The sequence below is a fragment of the Stegostoma tigrinum genome, chromosome 36, assembly GCF_030684315.1.
Source record: "Stegostoma tigrinum isolate sSteTig4 chromosome 36, sSteTig4.hap1, whole genome shotgun sequence".
NCBI classification, from domain to species: Eukaryota; Metazoa; Chordata; class Chondrichthyes; order Orectolobiformes; family Stegostomatidae; genus Stegostoma; species Stegostoma tigrinum.
The window spans coordinates 24653619-24673674 of record NC_081389.1 but is presented as its reverse complement, the minus strand read 5'-3'; the positions used below and the strand labels follow the sequence as shown (position 1 = coordinate 24673674).

The following is a 20056-nucleotide window of genomic DNA, read 5'->3' as shown; positions in this document are numbered from 1 at the left end:
CTGTACACAGTCAGAATCGTAACTGTAAACTACGCAGTCTCCTCGTTTATGCATCAACTTCAACATTGTGACTTCATACTCACTGCCAATGGCTGTACTTTGCTCGGAATGACAACTCCAAATGTCCCAGGAATAAAGGAATCCTGTGAAAATGTGCCAACTACTCTAAATCCTGCTGCTTTACAACTGTGCCAGTGCAAGATTTCTGCTCAGTCTTCTGCAAATGATCAGTGATTAGTAACAGTTCCTTCTCCACAGCTTTAACCTAAAGATAAATAGCTACCGCAGATGATTTTAATGCTGGATTGCCGATATTGAAACATTCAATGCCTGGGGTGTGTTGGTTAGAGACATTGCTGCTCAGCTTGGGACCCTGACGGGCCATAACATTGATTAATGGGCAGCACCGAGGCTAGCAGCACGGTAATTTGCTACACTTACATCTTGTTAAGCAAGCTCATGACTATACTAATTCTAACGAGGTGTTCAAGAAGACTTTATTTGTTGGAGCTAGTGTCAATGGGGAGTGACAGATACCTGTGTCTTACACACAGGAGATAATGGCTGCTTTGTTCCCACAAATTTCTCAGGGAACCACCAAAATTTTTCCAGAGCTCACTTCAGCTAAACTGGCTGCCGTGGAAATGATGAGAAAGAACTCCCATCTGCAATGGGTAGGCTGATCTCAGAGAGGGCCTTTTGGTTATTGTGAGGTTTGATGTTTGGGAGCAGAACCCTCACAGTTCCCAGCATCTAGCGGCCCAGTTTGTGCACACGGAGACCTGAAGAAGGGTCGCTGGACACAAAATCTCTAGGGTGGGAGAGTCCAAAACTAGAGGGGCATAGGTTTAAAGTGAGAGGGGAAAGACTTAAAAGGGGCCTGAGGGGTAACTTTCTCATGCAGAGGGTGGTGCGTGTATGGAATGAGCTGCCAGAGGAAGGCGTGGAGGCTGGTCCAACTACAACAGTTAAAAGACATCTCGATGGGTGCATGAGTAGGAAGGTTCAGAGGGATATGGACCAAATGCTGGCAAATGGGACGAGATATATTTAGGACATCTGGTCAGCCTGGACGAGTTGGGCCGAAGGGTCTGTTTCCCTGCTTACATCTGTATGACTCCATCCAATCACCATCCAATGCCCCAACTGAAATCTTCAATTGAATCTGCCTCCCCAACATTCCCAGACAGTCCATTCCATCCTAACTACTCTCGGGATGAGAAAGTTCTTTCTCACTTCACTATTGCTTCGCTTACAGATCATTTTAAAATCCATGCCCCTCTCGTTCTTGCTCATTTTGTGAGAGGGAAGGAGACACAGTTTCTCCCGTTCTGCTCTGACCAGGACCTCACTCATGATTTTGAAGGCCTCTATCAGATCTCCTTCTCAGCCACCTTCTTTCCAAGCAGAACAGTCCCAGTTTTCTCAATCTGTCCTAAACTCTGAGGTTTCTCATCGCTGGAAGAATACAGGGAGGATGGATTCTTGTAAGAAGGAAGCACTAAAATGGTTGTTGGGACAGATGTTAAAGAGAACCAGGAGTGTGTAACACCAATCATAGCTAATAAATCCAAACAGTAATTCAGGAGAGAAACACCTTAACCCTTGTGAGTGGTGGGAATGTGGGCCTCTCTCCCCCATAGCAGGTATCAATACACAGGAATAGATGGAGGTGTGAATGGGGGACAGGAGGAGGAGCAGAAAGCCAGCAGGATGAATGGGAATGAATGGCCTGTTTCTATGCTATAAATGTAGGTAAGAAAGTTATTGACACAAAGTCAGATGAAGCCTGGAACAGGAAATGGGAGCTTGGAAATTGAGTTGGGTTGAATGGCCTTCCATAGTTCAGGCCTGCAACCTTCAATTTCCAGAAGGCAACAAATAGACACGACTGTCCCTCCAAATCCTTCAGACAAAGGTCAGGGAATCGACGAGTGGCCCATTAGACATGTTAACCAGGGGTAAGTCAGCCTTGACATCTAACGCATTTGTAGATTCGGCCCATTGTAACTGCACTGAGCCTTTGATAACATAGTCTTGCCAAACCCCAGTTTTGTTGGTGAGCCTGATTGTTCTAGTACCTGTCAAACTCCATTCTCATCGAACTTTCTCAGCAGCATCCTCACAGTCACGTCTCCCATCTCAAACTTACACTGATCATGTTAAAGTTATGATCTGTATGTATCCAGCTGACCAATAGCAAGACTCCCTTACCACAATGACTGACAGACAGCAGGAGTACACTGGGCTGGTTCATTTCTACCCTAGTCATTGGGACTAAACCCAACTCTGTGTTCCTGAGCCATAATGGTCATCCTTTATTCTCAACTGGGCTCTTTCTTACTTAATTCATGCACAGGATGGGAGCAGCACTGGCCAATATTTATTGCCCATCCCTAATTTCCCAGAGGGCAGATAAAATTCATCCACGTTGCTGTGGGACTGGAGTCACATGTAGGCCAGGCCAGGTAAGGATGGCAGTTGCCTTCCCTGGAGAACATTAGTGAACCAGATGTGCTTTTCCGACTATCACTGGACTCATAATTCCAGAGTTTTTTCGAATTCAAATTCCACCATTTGCTGTGGTGGGATTTGAATCTGGGCCCGCAGAAGATACACACTCGTGTTGGATCAGTAATGATCACACTGCATCCTGTTGGTTGTACTTATAGAACATAGAACATTACAGCACAGTACAGGCCCTTTGGCCCTCGATGTTGTGCCGACCTGTCATTTATCTAATTCATTCAGAATAATATTAGCGACCGAGTAAAACCGTTACCTGGATCCCTGGATTAATAGCCCCGTGATGACAGCACCAGGCAATTGCTGCTCACAAATTAACACAATATGAATAAATCAATATTGTTCTGAAAGCAGATCATTAGCCACGGCTGGTCCAATCCATTGGTTTTCTTGCCTTTTGCCTCTCCAAGTAGTGAACTAATTCAGTTCATCCTACTCAGTAACTCAAATATCTTGTAGTGTCTAAATTAGATAAGTACAGACCAACAGGATGTGGTCTGATTGTTTCTGATCCAATACCAATGTGTACTTTCGAGTTACAATGATGGGAGCTGCCCTATTATTCAAAGTGGAAACTTACAGGACCATCACTCTCTCATCTCCATTTCATTCAGTGCGATCACCAAACCTTTCGTTATCCAAACACAAGAGTGACAGGTGAGAGCAGCCTGTCAGCTCTGAGAGGGAGATGTGGGGAGGGAATATGAGAGAGCTTTTCAAATTACTTCCCAGCTAGTTCTCCAAAAATCCAGGATTGAGCCCTGTACTTTATAAAATAATTATATCAATGTAGACCTGGGAGTGTTTCATGAGGACAGTGTAGAGGGAGCTTTACTCTATCAAACCCCATGCTGCCCCTGCCATGGGAGTGTTTGAAGGGGATCAGTGTACGCGGAGCTTCACTCTGTATCTAACCCTGTGCTGTCCCTGCCCCGGGAGTGTTTAAGGGGTTCAGCGCATAGGGAGCTTTTACTCTGTATTTAACCCCGTGCTGTCCCAGTCCCTGGGAGTGTTTGATGGAATATTGGATGCAGAAAATAGTTTTGTATCACCTTGCTGGTCCAGTACAATATCAAGACAACAAACCAGGGCGTCCTGGCTGCTAATTTCTAAGAAACACACATCTTTTCTGTGTTCAGTCTGATAGAAATCTGACGAAACATAAAAATCTTGGCTCTAAGGAGCAGGATTAGACTTGCATTGTGCACAAGGTTGGTGACTATTGGATGTTCAGGGATAGTGAAGGTGACCCATGAAGATCTGTGCCATTAGGAGTGTGAGGAGAAATGGGCTTCTAACGCCTACTTAGTCCTCTGGGTTCTGCAATATCCCCACACAAACTGTGAAAGAGTATTGTGTTCCTGAAGCTGTGTTCCCGAAGCTGTGTTCCCAAGGGCCTCATTGACTTGTCAGGTTATTACTCAGAGCTGTCTCTTTCAGTCCATTCTGAGTGAGCTGAGAGCGGAAGTGCTGGCTGAAAGACAATGGAAGGAAGGTAACAAACTCACAAATATCCTAGAGACCGCCCTGTTCAATAGAAGTGAGGGTCTACAGATACAAGCAAGGGTTATTGATTGTAACAATTCCAAAATCCTCCACTGAAAAAGAAAATAGTAATTCACAGACAGAACAAGTCTTTGTGCTACAGGACAATGGTAAGCTCAGAATTCAGGCTATATCCTCCTGTATTTACTTGAAAATGGGTCCTCAAACGGTGGTTAATAAGTCCATCCTGGGTAATGGGTTAAGCAGTAGATGGAACCCAACATCCAGATCAGCCATGAAATTAATCAATGATGCAACATGAGAAAGGGGGCTGAGTAGTCTCACGGTGTTGATTGTGATCTGAAATACAGTCCCACATGTGCTGTACTCCCCTCCAGGTCCTTACTGATCCTTTAACTCCATTGATTTCAGAATTGGAAGGCAAGACTTATTCGTCAATGAGCAAACCAGCCTATTCAAATGTTACCTCTCAGGATGGGGGCGTCACTGGCTGAGCCAGCATTTATTACCAATGGTGCCCTGCAGGAGGTGCCTGGGCAAGGCTGATGGAAAATGATGGAATGACCAAGACAAATTCTGATCTAGAACCCCCTTGTGGAATCTCTCTGACCGCTGCACAGGGTGGGCAATGGTGAGACGTTTGGGAAAATGTGGGTGATTAGCAGAAATGAGACTCTCAGTGTCGAGAGAACATTGGCTGATGATGTAACGGAGCTTTGAAGGAATTTCACTCATGAGAAATGGGAGGCTGATTTGCAGAGGGTCAGGTTTGGGGTTATGTCATTGATCTGCAGCTTCCCACTGTCCCAAACACCAGGGAGAAACAAGGAGATAAACAGTTCCACGGTTTGGTGGGAAGGGTGAGGAGTGGGGGAGGGACCTGGTGACTCCAGCTCATTGCCTGCTTCTCTAGGCCTCCTCACAAAAGGCAGCATGCACCAGCATCTCATGGTCCAGCCTACGGACTGTTACACTCTGCACAACCCCTTCCCCCCACCCACCCACGCCACCCACAAGGGTTGGTACGAGCCTCACTACATCCTCAAGGCACATCACGATCTCCTTCCCGTTCTGTGAAGCTGTCCCATGGAGACTTGGGCTCTGTGGCTGGAGCACTGCTGTAGGAACATTACACACACACACACACACACACACACACACACACACACACACACACTCTCACACACACAGAGACAGAGACAGAGACGGAGACAGAGACAGACACACACACACACACAGACAGACACACACAGACAGACACACACACAGACAGACACACACACAGACAGACACACACACACACACACACACACATTCTTCCTTCACAGAACAGAGACAGCTGCAGCGTAAAGTGAGCATTTTGTTATCAACCATTTGGATACATCGAACACCAGAAATCACACACGTGCAATGGGCAGGAGCCTGAGAATGAGAGTATTGGAACAGGATCTACATGGCTAACTCAATACTTACAGTTTTTAAAAATGTCAAATGTGCTTCTTTGACAATATTCTCCCGTTCTGACTCCTAAGGAAAACCAGGAGAAGTTGCGGATGGCTGTTAACAGTCTGATTCACCTTGTGTACATCACCATGGAGCCCAGTAGGGGCTGGGTGTCAGTTCTGCCCTGATAGAAACAGCAGGGACTATCACACACATTCAGATGAAGCACTGGACCACACCCACACCTCAGCCCCTCAAAGCTGACTGTAGACTTCATTTTCCACACTCTAAGGATATCTTTTGACAAGTGAATCCTTGTGGTTTGAACGATAAGAGATGAACCAAATGCAGTTGAGGATGAATCAGAATATTCCAGCCCTCATTAAGAGCAGCACAATTGGGACCCAACATTAAAAATGGGAATCTTCCATGGCAGGATCTTCAATCTGAATCACAATTGATTGATAAAATACACAAGTTCTTAATAAAGCAGAAAATGGATGTTTTGGAATGCAGCCCCTGAATTAGTTTTCTTTAACGCAGTCAGTGCTATATTCCATTCCTCAACACATCTAAACCAACCAAATAAAAACTGAAAGAACTACAGATGCCATTAATCAGGAACAAAACAGAAGTTGCTGGAAAAGCTCAGCAGGTCTGGCAGCATCCATGAAGACAAATAAGAGTTAATGTTTCAGATCGAGTGACCTCCGAGTTCTGAGGAAGGGGAGTGGGCAGAGGGGGGAAAGGGGAGTGAGCGGAGGGGGGAAAGGGGAGTGGGCAGAGGGGGTAAATAGGAGTGGGAGGAGGGGGGAAAGGGGAGTGGGAGGAGGGGGTAAATAGGAGTGGGAGGAGGGGGGAAAGGGGAGTGGGCGGAGGGGGTAAAGGGGAGTGGGCGGAGGGGGTAAAGGGGAGTGGGCGGAGGGGGTAAATAGGAGTGGGCGGAGGGGGGAAAGGGGAGTGGGCGGAGGGGGGAAAGGGGAGTGGGCGGAGGGGGGAAAGGGGAGTGGGCGGAGGGGGGAAAGGGGAGTGGGCGGAGGGGGGAAAGGGGAGTGGGAGGAGGGGGTAAATAAGAGTGGGAGGAGGGGGTAAATAAGAGTGGGAGGAGGGGGTAAATAGGAGTGGGAGGAGGGGGAAATAGGAGTGGGAGGAGGGGGTAAATAGGAGTGGGCGGAGGGGGGGAAAGGGGAGTGGGCGGAGGGGGGAAAGGGGAGTGGGCGGAGGGGGGAAAGGGGAGTGGGAGGAGGGGGGAAAGGGGAGTGGGTGGAGGGGGGAAAGGGGAGTGGGCGGAGGGGGGAAAGGGGAGTGGGCGGAGGGGGGAGTGGGGAGTGGGCGGAGGGGGGAGTGGGGAGTGGGCGGAGGGGGGAGTGGGCGGAGGGGGGAGTGGGGAGTGGGCGGAGGGGGGAGTGGGGAGAGGGCGGAGGGGGGAGTGGGGAGTGGGCGGAGGGGGTAAATGGGAGTGGGCGGAGGGGGGAAAGGGGAGTGGGCGGAGGGGGGAAAGGGGAGTGGGCGGAGGGGGGAGTGGGGAGTGGGGAGTGGGAGGAGGGGGGAAAGGGGAGTGGGAGGTGGGGGGAAAGGGGAGTGGGCGGAGGAGGGAAAGGGGAGTGGGCGGAGGGGGGAAAGGGGAGTGGGCGGAGGGGGGAAAGGGGAGTGGGCGGAGGGGGGAAGGGGAGTGGGCGGAGGGGGGAAGGGGAATGGGCGGAGGGGGGAAGGGGAATGGGCAGAGGGGGGAAGGGGAATGGGCAGAGGGGGGAAGGGGAATGGGCAGAGGGGGGAGTGGGGAAGGGTCACCAGACCTGAAACATTAACTCTGATTTCTCTTCACAGAGGCTCCCAGACCTGCTGAACTAAACTAACAAAGTCTCTGCTTTTCACCTTTTATTCATCAGTTTGGGGTGTACTTATTTCCCATCCCTAACTGTCCAATGAACAGCTAAGAATAAACCATATTGCTGTGGGTTTGAAGTCACATGTAGGCCAGATCAGGTGAGGATAATCGATTTCCTTCCCTAAGCACATTAGTGAGCCAGATGGGTTTTTGCAGTAACTGACTGTGTTTTCATCATCACCATTACTCATAATACCTTTCTGTTCCAAACTGAAAAACATCAGCTTTTGTGCTCCTGAGATGCTGCTTGTCCTGCTGTGTTCATCCAGCTTCACACTTTATTATCTTGGATTCTCCAGCAGCTGCAGTTCCCATTATCTCTTATCATAATATTCCCCCGGTTTCCATGAGTATCTTAATTTGGGGTTCTGGATTCTTAATCCAGTGACTTTATCACTGTCTCACCTTTCCCCATGAAATTAATCATCAACCATGCAAAAACTATCAAAACTAACTAGGTTCCCTGGAAACTAAAAGAACCATTTAACCAAACAGCTGAAAGAGAAACCCAAGACCCAGATCAAAGGCAGATCCTGAACCTAGCCTGACCATCGATCTAAACAAACACTGAGTGAATGCAACGGTATGAACTCCTCAGAATTGAAATATATTACCAGCAATTACAGCAACGTAAACACCTAACTTTTAAGTCAAATTAATCATCACCAATTGCACATCGAATTGAGGTTGGATTGTCACAGATGTGCACGTAGAATCTTCCAAAAACCACTGTGGAATGGGCTGTGCGAGCCCAGTGGTTACCTCTCTGTATAAATGAAGCCAACATCTGAGTGACGAATTACAAGAGCATAAGCCCCAACAAACCAAGATTGTTTCAGCTCTGAATCTCTTTGAAAGAATCTGGAAATTAAAAGTTTGGTGTGTGTCGAGGTTTGACATTGAAATCTTAAACTTTAACCAAAGCCAGTGAGTGCTTGAAATTCCGTTAGGGAAGGAGGTTTCCCTTGGTCCGTCTGAATTTTAAGTAAAGCTGCTGGTGAGTGTCTCTCCCAATGAAACATGAAACAGAAACTTGATTGTTTTCTTTGTAATCGATGAAAGGACACATGATGCTGGCCAATCTGCAGAGCACACTATCGTTTCGCCTGAGTTCAGTACAAGATCTTCCCCGTTAACCATCTAACCCACCTACACATCCTAATCTGTACATATCTGCACCAGTCTCCAAAATCGTTAAATTATTCAAAAGTGTGTTAATTAAAAAGCTCCCTGATGGGCCAATTATTTTAAAGGCAAGCGTTACATTGAGACTCACTGATACAAGTTGGTGAGTCTCTGCTGTGTTAACCTGAGGCAAGAACATGAATGGTAAGCAAGTCAATTTACACATGCTTATCCAGTGACCCTGCTTAGACAGCATTCGCTTCCAATTAGGAGAATCGAGTGGCAGAGAGCCTCCCACCCAGGCCAAAGGCTCCTGGTTCCAGTCCTAACCTTCCGTGGTGGGGGTAGTCATGTGATATTGGAACAGAGGGGTTGGTTAAGGATAATTCAGGCACGGATTAAGGATTTTGTTGGACCCTGCTGATGTTAATCTCCTCTGGACAGAGTCAGGAAAAAACAAAAAAATCATTGCAACAATTAAAAAAACCATTCTGCTTGTGTGTTTTTATCCTCTCTCCTTTGGGCAGTGCTTTATTACTGTTAATGAAAATGCTGGTGCACCAGAGAGAGGTGGGTAGTTGGACTGGACTATGGTCAGGGCTGTTGTGATAACTTTGATGAGTTTATCATGTGCTGGTAGTCCTGAGGGATCCCGCCAATTGCTGACAGCTCTCTCCCACCCCACATCCCTCTCTCCGACATCCTGCAGTCAAACTACTCGACCAGCCTTGGGCCAGCTCACACTACAGCTGGTCGTAGTGTGAAGCACAAGCTGCCTTCTGATATCACCAGTGTGTCACCCGCAGTATAAATGGAGAGAGAGGGGAGGAAATATGAGGGAAGTAAAGGTGGTTCTGTGGTTATGACCGTCCTCGGGGGGATTGAAATTCTTGTGCGATGTCAGTCAGTCTCACATCACCACAGGCCTGGAAGCTCAGAGGCACCTCCTCAGGGTCTGCGTGCTACAACCAGCACAAACAGATTGCTGAGTCTTGTGGATCCTCCCTGTACTACAGCCACTCTGAGGAGGTGGGCTCGTGCCCACTCGGACCTCCCTGTACTACAGCCACTCTGAGGAGGTGGGCTCGTGCCCACTCGGACCTCCCTGTACTACAGCCACTCTGAGGAGGTGGGTTCGTGCCCACTCGGACCTCCCTGTACTACAGCCACTCTGAGGAGGTGGGCTCGTGCCCACTCGGACCTCCCTGTACTACAGCCACTCTGAGGAGGTGGGTTCGTGCCCACTCGGACCTCCCCGTACTACAGCTACCCTGAGGAGGTGGGCTCGTGCCCACTCAGACCTCCCTGTACTACAGATACTCTGAGGAGGTGGGTTCATGCCCACTTGGACCTCCCTCCGTAACATTTTCATCCTCTGATACCACGGACAATGTTGCTGCAGACATAGGGCTGAGCAGGAAGCAAATGCCCTGCAATGATGCACTTTCGAGCATCTGGACTGCAGCAGGATGGCCTGAGGGAGTCCCAGGCGCTTTGCGAATTCACCTAGGGGGAATGGGCAGCACTGGCCGAGCTGCGTATTTCTCGCCTGTCTCTAGTTGGCCTGGGAAAGGTGATGGTGAGCTGCCTCTTTGACCGAATGCAAGCCACCAGCTGTAGGTAGACGCAGTGCCCTCAGGGAGGGAATTCCAGGAAGTCCACCCAGCGACACTGAAGGATGGTGTGGGATTGGAGGGGAACTTGAAGGTGGTGAGTGTTGCTGTGTATCTGCTGCTGTGATCCTTCTGGGTTTGGAATGTGCTTTCTCAGGATTTGGGGTGAGTTTCTGCAGTGAAGATGGTACATACTGCAGTGACTGAGCCTTTATGTATTTCTGTGTGTTTGTAAACAACTGGTTACACTAGAAGCCAGAATGGGGCAGACAGTTGGTTTGATGTTACCAAAGCAACTTGATTCACAACATCAACAGAGTTGAAAATGAAAAGGTGTTTGGTAATCAAAGGACACAGGTTGGGAAACTGGGGGGCAACACATTTACTGAAAGAAGAGGCTGGAAAAAAAATGGAAGTAGTCCCTTAGTTCTCTAAGCCCTTGTGATGAAACAGCTCCTGTCCCTTGTCAGCTCTGTCAGAAAAAGCCACAGGCCAATGACAAGAAATTTCCATTCCCAGGATATTGGAAATGTTGCTGCAGGTCACACTACAACCTGCTTACAGCTCAGGGCTAGACTTGTCATTCTCTTTGAAACCCCACCTCATAAGGCTTTTCCTCTAATAAAAACTTGATAACCATTATCCAAAAACTGTTTCAAGCAAAGTGTCATGAAGAGCAAGAAGCAAACACAAACTCCCTTGTTCCCTAATCCCTGTCTATCTGATGGAACTGGCACATCTTCAGTAGGAATTTGGGCTTTTCTAAAGATATAATTTTCGTGTTTTTTGAGCATCACTTGCTGGATCAGTATCTATTACCCATCCTTGATGACAAAGTCAGAAGTCACATGACACCAGGTTATAGTCCAATAGGTTTATTCGAAATCACCTGATGAAGGAGCAAGGCTCTGAAAGCTTGTGATTCCAAGTAAAACGTAAAGACTATAACCTGGCATGATGTGATGTTTGACTGTGCAACCCAGCCCAACACCAGCACCTCCACAACATGGCCTTCAGGAGGCAGTGATGAGTCACCTGTGGATAAAAAGGGACATCCCTTATAATGAACTACTGCCAGGCTCATACCGTTTCAGCCTGCTCTCAGTTTAGCTTCCCAAAGCATTCGGAAGTGTGGGCTCCGATGGACGGAGTTCTCAATCACAAAGTGGTTTTGAGAGAATCAATTTCGGTCAAGTATTTCACTGAAAAGAAGTTAGGAACCAGAAAGACACAGAGTTAAAAGAGACCGACAGAAGAATCAAAGGGGGAGAGGAGGGAATGTGTCACAGTGTGTTGCCTGAAAGGCTACTGGAGCAGATGGAGAAAAAGTTTTCACCAGGAATTGACTAAATGCTTGATAAAGATGAATAGTGTTGCACTATGACAAGAATGCAGGGGGACTGCGACTACTTGGACAAATCTATCAAACAGGCAGCTTAGGGCTGCGTGTCGCGTGGAAATTGTACCGATGTGCTTTCAGGCTTGCTGTAGCCATGTGCTCAATGTGCTCAATGTGCTCAATGCAGCCAGCCACTCTATACACTGCTCCAACAAAGACACAATACAATCGACTTTGTACTCAGTCAAAACATTACGTGGTGTCAGCAGCCGAGATGCTGACGAGTTTTAAAGAGCCGATCAGAAGCACAGATACCAAAAGAGGAACAGGGGAATGTTCCACGCTGCTGGGAACTGCAGGAACAGACTGAAGAAACAAACTAAACAAAAAGGAGCTGTATCTCCATCTCGGGATGAGCCAGACATTGTCTATAAACTTTCCACTCCTAGCTCCAGCTGAAAAGAAAGGCGATTTGGAACAGAGCTGGCAGTTTTTCTCATGGCAACAGCAAAACTATGAGATTATGACCCATTTAATGATCAACCCAGCGCAGGTACACATCATTACACTCCTATTATTGTTAGAGAGACTCCACCCTAAACCTCTCCAAAGCACATAAAAAATAAACAGACTGCTGAAATTTCGACATCCTTGAAGATATAGTAGATACTGCAGAGGCTGCAGAACCTGAGATAACAAGGTGTAGAGCTGGATGAACACAGCAGGCCAAACAGCACCAGAGGAGCAGGGAAGCCGACGTTTCGGGTCTAGACCCTGCTTCAGAAATGGGGGAGAATTTCTGAAGAAGGGTCTAGGCCCAAAACCTCAACATTTCTGCTCCTCTGATGCTGCTCGGCCTGCTGTGTTCATCCAGCTCCACACCTTGTTTTCCTTGAAGAGATGTTTTTAATTGAAATTGAATGCAAGATATGAATAGTATGGATTCACGTTCGAGTCGAGGTGAAAAAGAACCTATTGACAGACATGTGACGACGTTCGGAGAGCTCACAGATTCCCGTCAATTCAGCCACCGAAAGGATGATCTCATTAAAGATACAACAACCTTCGGGATAACTGATCCCTATGTAAACACAGCTGCTATGGGAAGAGAGCCTGTGCTTTCAGAGGTTCTGACTGGTTGTGTCAGATACAATGGGCAGACGGGTCTAGATACTGGACCTCTTGGCTCAGAAGAAGGGACGTTACCACTGTGCCACAAGACCCCATGGAAAAGTTATAAACATGAGGAGAAACTATGAGTTTGTAATTCAGCAGATGAGTTTGTTTGGTAAGTGGAGATGCTGTCTTGAGCTGCCCACCCTGTACCAGAGGGTCTCAGAGCTGGCACCCTATGCCAGAGAGACTCAGAGCCAGGCACCGTGTACCAGAGGGACTCAGACATGGACACTGTGTACCAGAGGGGCTCGGAGCCGGGCATTGTGTACCAGAGGGACTCGGAGCCAGGCATTGTGTACCAGAGGGGCTCCGACCTGAGCACTGTGTACCAGAGGGGCTCAGAGCTGGGCATTGTGTACCAGAGGGGCTCAGACATGGACACTGTGTACCAGAGGGGCTCAGAGCTGGGCACTGTGCATGAGAGGGACTCGGAGCCGGGCATTGTGTACCAGAGGGGCTCTGACCTGAGCACTGTGTACCAGAGGGGCTCAGAGCTGGGCACTGCGTATGAGAGGGACTCGGAGCCGGGCATTGTGTACCAGAGGGGCTCTGACCTGAGCACTGTGTACCAGAGGGGCTCAGAGCCGGGCACTGTGTACCAGAGGGTCTCGGAGCTGAGCATTGTGCACCAGAGGGACTCGGAGCCAGGCACTGTGTACCAGAGGGGCTTGGAGCCGGGCACAGTGTACCAGAGGGGCTCAGAGCCAGGCATTGTGTACCAGAGGGGCTCAGAGCCAGGCACTGTGTACCAGAGGGTCTTGGAGCTGGACACTGTGTACCAGAGGGTCTCAGAGCCAGGCACTGTGTACCAGAAGAGCTCAGACCTGGGCACTATGTACCAGAGGGTCTTGGAGCTGGACACTGTGTACCAGAGGGTCTCGGAGCCAGGCACTGTGTACCAGAGAGGGTGGTAGATAGTTGTTTGAAAGTGGTGTCATCGGTAGACAGGATGGTTAAAACAGTTGTTCACATGCTTTCCCTTCATTGCTCAGATCACTGAGCATCGAAATTGGAATGTCCTGTTGAGGTGGTACAGGGCATTGATGAGGCCACTTTAGGAGTACTGTGTGCAGTTCTGGCCACCCTGTTATAGGAGGGATATTATTAAACTGGAGAAGGTTCAGAAGAGATTTACCAGAATGTTGCCAGGAACAGACTGTATCTAGCCTCTGCACGTGCCTGGGTGTCTGATGCCTAGTCTCTACATGGTGTCTGGGTGCCTGGTCTCTCGCCTCTGCACGTGCCTGGGTGTCTGGTCTCTAGTCTCTGCACGTGCCTGGGTGTCTGGTCTCTAGCCTCTGCACGTGCCTGGGTGTCTGGTCTCTAGCCTCTACATGGTGCCTGGGTGTCTGATGCCTAGCCTCTGCACGTGCCTGGGTGTCTGGTCTCTAGCCTCTGCACGTGCCTGGGTGTCTGGTCTCTAGTCTCTGCACGTGCCTGGGTGTCTGGTCTCTAGTCTCTGCACGTGCCTGGGTGTCTGGTCTCTAGCCTCTACGTGGTGCAAGGGTGTCTGATGCCTAGCCTCTGCACGTGCCTGGGTGTCTGGTCTCTAGTCTCTGCACGTGCCTGGGTGTCTGGTCTCTAGCCTCTCCACGTGCCTGGGTGTCTGGTCTCTAGCCTCTGCACGTGCCTGGGTGTCTGGTCTCTAGCATCTGCACGTGCCTGGGTGTCTGGTCTCTAGCCTCTGCACGTGCCTGGGTGTCTGGTCTCTAGCCTCTGCACATGCCTGGGTGTCTGGTCTCTAGCCTCTGCACGTGCCTGTGTGTCTGGTCTCTAGCCTCTACATGGTGGCTGGGTGTCTGGTCTCTAGCCTCTGCACGTGCCTGGGTGTCTGGTCTCTAGCCTTTGCACGTGCCTGGGTGTCTGGTCTCTAGCCTCTGCACGTGCCTGGGTGTCTGGTCTCTAGCCTCTGCACGTGCCTGGGTGTCTGGTCTCTAGCCTCTGCACGTGCCTGGGTGTCTGGTCTCTAGCCTCTGCACGTGCCTGGGTGTCTGGTCTCTAGCCTCTGCACGTGCCTGGGTGTCTGGTCTCTAGTCTCTGCACGAGCCTGGGTGTCTGGTCTCTAGTCTCTGCACGTTGTGGGTGTCTGGTCTCTAGTCTCTGCACGTGCCTGGGTGTCTGGTCTCTAGCCTTTGCACGTGCCTGGGTGTCTGGTCTCTAGCCTCTGCACGTGCCTGGGTGTCTGGTCTCTAGCCTCTGCACGTGCCTGGGTGTCTGGTCTCTAGCCTCTGCACGTGCCTGGGTGTCTGGTCTCTAGCCTCTGCACGTGCCTGGGTGTCTGGTCTCTAGCCTCTGCACGTTGTGCGTGTCTGGTCTCTAGTCTCTGCACGTGCCTGGGTGTCTGGTCTCTAGTCTCTGCACGTGCCTGGGTGTCTGGTCTCTAGCCTCTGCACGTGCCTGGGTGTCTGGTCTCTAGTGTCTGCACGTGCCTGGGTGTCTGGTCTCTAGTCTCTGCACGTGCCTGGGTGTCTGGTCTCTAGCCTCTGCACGTGCCTGGGTGTCTGGTCTCTAGTCTCTGCACGAGCCTGGGTGTCTGATCTCTAGTCTCTGCACGTTGTGGGTGTCTGGTCTCTAGTCTCTGCACGTGCCTGGGTGTCTGGTCTCTAGTCAACTTGTGTTTAAAACAAAACCAGAAACTGGGAGATGAGTTCCGCAGATCTGGCAGCACCTGAGAGTTTAGGAGTCAATGTAAGTAAGTTTGTAGATGTCACCAAGATTGATGGCCTCGTGGACTGAGAAGAAGGTTATCTAAAATTATAAACTTGATCAACTGGGTCAACAGGCTGATGAGGATGATGTTAACTTTGAATAAATATGAGGTGTTTGGATAATGCCTGGGTGTCTGGGCTTCAGAGTTAACGTTTTGGGTCGAGTTCTGAGAAAGGATCGCTGGAGATTTGCTTTTGTTTCTGATTTCTAGCATCCATCAGTCTTCAAGCTTTGTTTCAGCCTGTAGGTGAGGTCAGATTCAGACTGTGATGCTGGAACTAATGCCTGAGCAGGGCACAGGATAGCAGAAAGCAGGAGGATGACATTCAGTCCTCAAGTTTGCTCCATCCATCCATTTTGATGATAGCTAATTTGTACAGAGACAGCTTTTCTTGTTCTGTAGCATTTGCTAGTCAGAAACAAAAAAACCCTATCAATCTCAGTCTTAGCTGTTGCAGCTCTCTGATTGTACGAATGGATGGCAGGATGGGAGTGAACAGGAAGTGGCAGCTGGGTAGGGGTGCAACAGATTTCCTCCACTGATTCTAAACAGATGGTGAGGGGGCTATTTGATGGAGGACGAGTGAGAGTGGATGGGAATGGGGACAGTGGAACCAATTGGAATGCTGTTTCAAAGAGCCAGAACAGGTACTCTGGGCCGAAGGGGTCCTTCTGAATTATAAAACAATTGGACTGACATTTCACTGCCAATCCATCCCTCACTCCAGCTCCAGCGCGTGATGAGAAATATTCCAGGGGAGGAATTTACTGATGAATTCTCATACAAGGATAAAGATGCAAAACGTGATTGTGATTGATAATTCTGGAGGAACATGTTGTTGGTTTTCTTTCCCCGAGTTCCCACCTCAGTCTGACAAGGTGATTAATTTCTCCACTCTCGTTAGGTTAACTTACCCGCACACACGACACAATTACACACAGAGTAAAAGCAATGGCAGGTTCTCCTCCTCAACAATCTGCAAACCATTAAACACTGACAATATCGTTGGGAAAAACTGCTTGGGAAAAATTAAATTAAAATTCACGCAGCACTGAGCCCGCATTTGTTTGCATTTGTTTGTGTTAATATGTCTAATCTGTGAGATTAGCAGAAGCAGAAAGGTGTTCTCTCCAGGCTCGACACCAACACAAACCAGAAACATAGAGCAATACAGTATGTGAGGCCATTCAGCCCATTGGGACTGTAGCTGTCGGATACAGATCTCTCTGTGAATCAGATACCTTTAGCTGCATGTCGTCCTAAGAGAGTTAAGGACAGCAAGGGTACAATAACCAGGCATCCTTCCCACTCTCACTGGCAACTATTGGGGTCTGTTCGGAGGATTCACTATTTGATGTTCAGCTGCGCTCTGTACACACCTTCCTCAGCGAACAAGTCCGAGCGCAGTATTTCAACACAGAGCCTCAGGCTCAGAGGCAGGGATTCTGGATCTCCTGGGTCTCTAAATGATTTGTACAATTAATCCCACATTTTCCCTGTTTCTCCATGAATGTTTTCTTCTTGAGTCTTTATCCAACCTTCTTTCAAAAGTTACTGTTAAATCTACCTCCATCTTCTTTTCAGGCTGAAAAAAAAACTTCCCAATATCTATAACATCAATCCATCCTTTCATTCCTATCTGTCTAACCTCTAACTTCACCCTCCAACTGTGTATCTAGCCTTTGGGCACAGTCAGCCCCTTCCCTGTTACTCACTCGCATATTTCTCTGTCACCCACAACCGGTCAGACTGGGACATTAATGATTTGCTCCTTACCCATTGCATTGACCAGCTGACCTTCCTAACCAAGGTTACCGAGACCAACTGGAATCCTACCCTGTGCCCTGTCTCTTGAGGTGGTTATCCTCCTTGAACCTGCTTTAGGATGATTTCCAGTGCCCCCAGGAGTTTCCTGCGGTGGGGAGGGGGGGGGGGGGGAAGGGGGGGGGCGGGGGTTGCTTTATGAAGTACAGCCAGTGCCCCTCTGCCAACAAAGAGAACTTACAGCATTTATACAGCACCTTTAATACAGTAAAATGACCCAAAGTACCTTGCAGGAATGGACAGAAACAATCGTGAGCCACAGAAGGAGAGATTAGGACCAGGTGAGCAAATAAGGTCAGTCTTAAAGAGGAACTTAAATTAGGAAAAGGGGATGAGGGAGGGAATTCCAGAGTTTAGGGCCCAGCCAGCTGAAGACCAGTGGTGGAGCGATGGGAGTCTAGGAAGACCTGGGAGGTCAGAATTGGAGGGAGGCAGAGACATCAGATGGCTGTAGGATAAAAGAGGCTTACCAAAGACATGAACCCACTGTTGGGGCAATGTGAGGAATTCTCTGGGAGCAGCATCTTCTCAGTGTTTGCAAGATCAGCTCTCTCTTCTTGTTTCCCAGTGATATTTTTTGGAATAGCCTCCTGTCCTGCCCTTCATTTGTGGTTAATGAGGGATAGAGATTCTGAGCCTGCTCAGCATATTACCAAGAAACACAATAACCCACACAAATGTGCAGAATTCCACTTGGGAACCACGGCACTGCAGATTAATGAGTACCCATTAAAATTAATTACAGCAAATTAATGCCACCATCTTAATATTCAAACAGTGTCACTGGGACGCTGCCTTAGCTGTGGTGCTGCAACTGATTCAGAATCTGTCAAGAGAAAGCTGCCTGTTTTCGGGAATGTCAGAGGAAACAGGGATAGCGTCCGGCAACGGAGACTATAGCATTGAGAACGGCAAGCGGGAGCCAGGAGGAAGATGCACACACAGAAAGGCAACAGTGGGAGGGAAAGGGGGAGGTACAGGGTGAAGGAGATATGGAGAGGTGAAGGACGGAGAGAGAAAGGCTTGAGCAAAGGGAGAGAAGGCAGAGAGAGAGAGAGAATAAAGAGGGGGGGAAGAGAGAGAGAGGAGAGAGAAGAGATAAAGAGAAAAGAGAGAGAAAAGACAGAGAGAGAGAGAGCAAGAGAGAGAGAGAGAGAGAGTAACGTCACACTGGCAGTGACAAAGAACAGATGGAACAGCAGAAAGTGAACTTCAGAATGCCCTTCAAACACAGCAGATGTCAGAGTTGCAGTGCGCTGTAGTCTACACACAGGCGTGTAGATTTTTAGTTGCTAATTGTTTCTCTTCAGTCCACAGGCTGGAAGATTAAAGGGTCTGGACAGTATTTGATGAGAGCCATTTTGTATCTGTGCTACTTCACCTATACTTTAAACAGGAACTGATACCAACTAAAAATATCTTTTCATATCGGAAATGTTCCAGATGCTTATTACTGTAGGTTGGAACAAATGGACAGGAGAAGTCCATTCAGCCTATCAAACCTGCTATACCGTTCTATTAGGCCATGACTGATCATCATCCCAGTGATCCACTGTGATCAGTCTCTGGCATCCTATTAATTCCTGACTTGATGACTGATCCCAAAGTCTCTGGCTCAAACAGTTCCAAAGATTTCCCAGCCTCTGAGTGGAGAGATGTGTCCCCACCTCAGTGTTGAATGTACTGTCCGTTATTGTGAGGCAGTGCCCCCTGGTTCTGGAATTACTATCCAGGAGAAACGTACAGTCTATATCTGCCCTGTTACACCTGATCGAAGTTAGTCAGTTCCAGTCAGATCACCTTATTCTTCAAAGCTCTGGAGATGACAGACTTCAGTCTCGCCACTTGACAGTCCCACCACCCTCTCGTGCACTTTTACTGCATTCCCTCTGTAGTAAGTACATCCCTCCTCAAAAAAAGGGGAACACAAATCTCCACAATACTCCGGCTGAAATCTTACTAAGACTCTGCACAACTTCAACAATCAGACTGCTTTCTGCATTCAAAGCCTCTGGTGATGAAAACCTACAACATTCCCAACCTGCTCCTGCACTTGTATCTGATATTCCGTGATTTTTTTTGGATAAAGACACCCAGATCCTTTTGAGCTCCTGCACTTTCCAATCTTTTGGCATTTAAGAAATATTCTGCCTTTCTGTCCTTCCCACCAAGGTGAATAACTTCACACTTACTCACATTGTATTCCATCTGTCATGTTCCAGCCCAGTCACCAAGTCTGTCCAAATCCTCTTGAAGGTTCCTAGCTTCCTCCTCACACTTGTCTTCCCACTCAGTTTGGTGTCATCAGCAAATCTGGAAATATTACAATCGGTCTTTGATTCCCTTACTGATTAAAAATCTGTCTGTCTCAGCTTTGAATCTACTTATCGACTCAACCCCCACAGCTCTCCGTGGTAAAAAACTCTACACTGTTGAGTACAGGAAGATGGATATCAGCAGGTGGATATGAAATGTATTGAAGGATGTGAGAGTGGACAATGCAAAGGCGTTAGCCATCATCATTAATCTTCTCTGGATTCAGGAATAATGTTGTAGGATTGGAGAATTGCAAACAAGGTTGTAAATATCAGCTCAGCAATTCAAGACCACCCAATTTCAGTTCAGAGTGGGGAAACTTGGAGAAAGGTATATTCAGGATAGAATTAATTGTCACATGGAAAAGTCTGGATTGATTCAGAAATCTGGCATGTGCTTCTGAAGAGACAATTGTGTTTAACTTGCTGGAGTTTGTTTGAAGAGTTGATAAAGAGGGCTGAGGAGGGGAATGCTGTTGATGTGGTTTACATAGACGTTCATAAGATAATTAATGCAGTGCCACACAAAACACTGCTGAGGGAATACATCCTGGTGTGTATAATGGATCTAGATCTTGGTGTATAGGGGAC

The 20056-nt window shown here is 48.3% G+C and overlaps 1 protein-coding gene across 10 annotated transcripts in view; it reads right to left on the bottom strand.

Moving 5' to 3' along the window:
* LOC125446913 (leucine-rich repeat and immunoglobulin-like domain-containing nogo receptor-interacting protein 1) overlaps nt 1-20056 on the bottom strand; it is a 527574-nt gene that overhangs the window by 323332 nt on the left and 184186 nt on the right. For 2 of the 10 annotated variants that reach the window (XM_059640152.1, XM_059640156.1), the window contains one exon: nt 19347-19463. The exons of 7 other annotated variants lie outside the window; for them this stretch is intronic. The gene's annotated coding sequence lies outside the window, so the exon portion shown is untranslated. Of the gene's footprint in view, nt 1-19342; nt 19464-20056 lie in introns of all 10 variants that reach the window. One more of the 10 variants, XM_059640153.1, reaches the window with a different exon arrangement.